Below are 4130 nucleotides of genomic sequence, written 5' to 3'. Positions count from 1 at the left end.
ATGCGACGATGACCGATGATGATGATGATGATGATGATGATGATATGATGATGATGTCGATGTCGACGACGACGACGATGAAGACGATGTGTAGCAACGATTCGTAACTAGTCTAGCCGAAGTTCGTTCAGAGGGGAACGCCGCCGGCTTCGAAGCCTCGATGTCGTGAGTCGGACACCCGTGCCGTCGCTAGAGTTTTTCAAACTCTGCTTCTGGATATTGGGACGAAAGACCGCTCGAGGACGACGACAGCCGTGCGTGCGTATCCCATCGAATTTTTTTTACACCACCTGAACGAGACTAAAGTTTCGTCTAGTTGATCGTCTACCGTCGCATAATGTATATTATATACCGTTCAGAGGGGACCGGCTGTCTATCCTCGTTGTCGTGAGTCGGACACCCGTGCCGTCGCTAGAGTTTTTCAAACTCTGCTTCTGGATATCGGGACGAAAGACCGCGCGAGGACGACGGATGCGAGTCCCATCGAATTTTTGACTTACACACTACCTGAACGAGACTTAAAGTTTCATATTATATACCGTTCAGAGGGGACCGGCTGTCTATCCTCGTTGTCGTGAGTCGGACACCCGTGCCGTCGCTAGAGTTTTTCAAACTCTGCTTCTGGATATCGGGACGAAAGACCGCGCGAGGACGACGGATGCGAGTCCCATCGAATTTTTGACTTACACACTACCTGAACGAGACTTAAAGTTTCATATAATATACCGTTCAGAGGGGACCGGCTGTCTTTCCTCGTTGTCGTGAGTCGGACACCCGTGCCGTCGCTAGAGTTTTTCAAACTCTGCTTCTGGATATCGGGACGAAAGACCGCGCGAGGACGACGGATGCGAGTCCCATCGAATTTTTTATTTACACACTACCTGAACGAGACTTAAAGTTTCATCCAGTTTGTCGTCTATCATCGCATATATAATATACCGTTCAGAGGGGACCGGCTGTCTATCCTCGTTGTCGTGAGTCGGACACCCGTGCCGTCGCTAGAGTTTTTCAAACTCTGCTTCTGGATATCGGGACGAAAGACCGCGCGAGGACGACGGATGCGAGTCCCATCGAATTTTTGACTTACACACTACCTGAACGAGACTTAAAGTTTCATATAATATACCGTTCAGAGGGGACCGGCTGTCTTTCCTCGTTGTCGTGAGTCGGACACCCGTGCCGTCGCTAGAGTTTTTCAAACTCTGCTTCTGGATATCGGGACGAAAGACCGCGCGAGGACGACGGATGCGAGTCCCATCGAATTTTTGATTTACACACTACCTGAACGAGACTTAAAGTTTCATCCAGTTTGTCGTCTATCATCTCATATATAATATACCGTTCAGAGGGGACCGGCTGTCTATCCTCGTTGTCGTGAGTCGGACACCCGTGCCGTCGCTAGAGTTTTTCAAACTCTGCTTCTGGATGTTGGGACGAAAGACCGCGCGAGGACGATGGATGCGTGTCCCATCGAATTTTTGATTTACAAGACACACACTACCTGAACGAGACTAAAGTTTCATCGAGTTTATCATCGCATAACCCGTTCGGAGGGGACCGGCTGTCTATCCTCGTTGTCGTGAGTCGGACACCCGTGCCGTCGCTAGAGTTTTTCAAACTCTGCTTCTGGATATCGGGACGAAAGACCGCGCGAGGACGATGGCTGCGAGTCCCATCGAATTTTTGTTTTTTTTTTTTTTTTTAAAGAAAAAACACCACCCGAACGGAGATGTGTTCTATCTTTCGTCGATTTTTCATGCTTTCAGTCGGTCGCGTGGTCGCCATCCGTTCGGAGGGGATCGCCGGCTTCGAAACCTCGATGTCGTGAGTCGGACACCCGTGCCGTCGCTAGAGTTTTTCAAACTCTGCTTCTGGATATTGGGACGAAAGACCGCTCGAGGCGGACGGCCGCGCGAATCCCATCGAATCTTTACTATCACCCGAACGATGGAGAGATGCACGCGCGCTGTTTCTTGAATAATTGGACGAGAGAGTAGAATCAAACACATATATAACATGGGCTAGCCACCGTGCTTACTCGTTCGCGAGATCGTGTGCTGTACAGAGGATTCAGAATCGGGTGTATATATCCCCGTCGTTTCCTGACGAACGGAGCTTCGATCTCGATGGTTGTTATATATCATAATGTACTTTACGCCCGGCCGGCGAACGCGCGTATCTTCGCGCGTTCGTCGTTTTCTTTTTTTTTCGAACGTTTTTGTGTCGTCAATCCTATGGCGACTTCTGCGCGTTCGATTCCCGTTGGTCGAACGTGACGGAACTCGGCTTCGCTAGAACCGAGAAGAGTACATTTGAGTATTGAACTGTTGTAAATTTATAAAAGATTACCCTGAACGGTGGATCACTTGGCTCGTGGGTCGATGAAGAACGCAGCTAATTGCGCGTCAACGTGTGAACTGCAGGACACATGAACATCGACATTTCGAACGCACATTGCGGTCCACGGATACAATTCCTGGACCACGCCTGGCTGAGGGTTGCTCACGTAAACCTAAGACTGCTTGCGTTGCGTATCGTTACTCTCCGTATCTGTCTCTCTCTGTCCCTTCTTGCCTTAACAACCCGCCGTCGTTCTTCTTTATATAAGAGAACGTTTCAGAGTCGGACGAAGGTACAAGAACGAGGATACGAATAAGAGCGGACGGAGAGAACATACGCGACGTACGAGCGATTGTTGGACGCTCGTCGGCGTTCGTCGCGGTCGTGCAGAGACCGTGCAAGTCGTACGCATGCTCGATATATAATCTATCGTGTTCACGGGAGACTACGAAACTCTACCTCTGTCTCTCTCTGTCCCTTCTTGCCTTGACAACCCGCCGTCGTTCTTCTTAAAAATTATAAGAGAACGTTTCAGAGTCGGACGAAGGTATACGAAGGGATACGAATAAGAGCGGAGAGAACCGGTCACGGACCTGCGTGAGTGCTCGCGGCGTCGTGAGTCGTCCTTACGAGGGCGACCGCCCGCTTATGCACCGCTTCGTGTATCGGTTATCGAACGTATATACTCGTAGTGTTCTCCTCGTGACCGATTTTTTTTTCATATCAGGCGATATATGCTACGTTTGCCGGTGTTCGACGCACGAAGGTCCGCGCCCCCGACGTCGTCTTAAAAGAATATTATATTTGGCGAGACTGAGAGAGAAAGCAAATATGGGAACTCGGTCGAGAGAGGAGAGAAGAGAGAACCAAAAAAAAAACCTAAACTCGATGGCGTGCGAAACTTTGCCATAATCTACCGTCTTTTCTTAAGACTCTCGTACAGCCCCAGGGATCGAATGCCCACTCCGTCTCTTCGCGAAAGCGACTGACAACAACGAGGACCGTCGCATCGATGGGTCGTCGTTGCGTTTTACACGCTCTGTGCTTTTTTACAAGCCCCGAAAGTATCAGCCGTAGATCCGGGAACGCACACGCGAGATTTCTTCGAGCGCTCTGACGACTTAGGGAGGTATGATCCCCAGCGTCGCGCGGAGATCGGAGAGTACACGTACTCGTATCGGGACGAATTTTCCCCGTCGTCGTGTATCTCTCTGCCCGCGCGCCTGGCTCCCGAAAAGCCACGTTCGTCGGAAATCTTACATATTATATATGTAACGCGTGTGCGAACTAGCGTGTGTCTAAGATCGGCTATACACGGGTGCTGCTGTAACTACAAGCTCGAGGTGTTTTCCGCAGCGTTTCTGTACCCGAGGAAGATGCGCATGTGAGTCCGTTACGAAGTTGTTCGTACGGTCGTCGTCGTCGGAGAGATCGTAGACGAGGAAGAAGACGATCCCCTTTGGCGAGGCTCGAGAAAAAAACTTTGAGAGAGACGAGGTATACACGCGCGTACGACTATGTCGTGCGCGCGTGTGATTTTTTTTTTATGGCAATTCGACGCTTCGAGAATAGAGAAAAGAGAGTGTTGGTCATCCCATGCCTCTTCGTCGTCTATCGCTGGACCGCGCATCCTAACGTCGCGCCGGTCGTCCAGTCCCCGAACACACACACCCACCCGACGGTACGTCTCGCTCGCTTTTTCACTTGCGTGAGTTCCCGTACCGGGAACCGCTGGAATCGTCGAGAGAAGAGAAACGGCTGTAGGAGAAAAAGAGGACGGACGTTAAAAA

The 4130-nt window shown here is 50.5% G+C and overlaps 1 non-coding gene across 1 annotated transcript; it reads left to right on the top strand.

The window, feature by feature from the left end:
• The first annotated feature begins 2346 nt into the window (after positions 1-2346).
• Positions 2347-2501, top strand: LOC126877405 (5.8S ribosomal RNA). Its single transcript, XR_007694989.1, has one exon. It is a non-coding gene; the product is annotated as a 5.8S ribosomal RNA (ribosomal RNA).
• The last annotated feature ends 1629 nt before the right edge of the window (positions 2502-4130 follow it).

Source organism: Bombus huntii, unplaced genomic scaffold (genome assembly GCF_024542735.1).
Source record: "Bombus huntii isolate Logan2020A unplaced genomic scaffold, iyBomHunt1.1 ctg00000159.1, whole genome shotgun sequence".
In the NCBI taxonomy this organism is placed as follows: Eukaryota; Metazoa; Arthropoda; class Insecta; order Hymenoptera; family Apidae; genus Bombus; species Bombus huntii.
The sequence above is the reverse complement of the archived record's forward strand: the minus strand, read 5'-3'. Positions and strand labels throughout refer to the sequence as shown.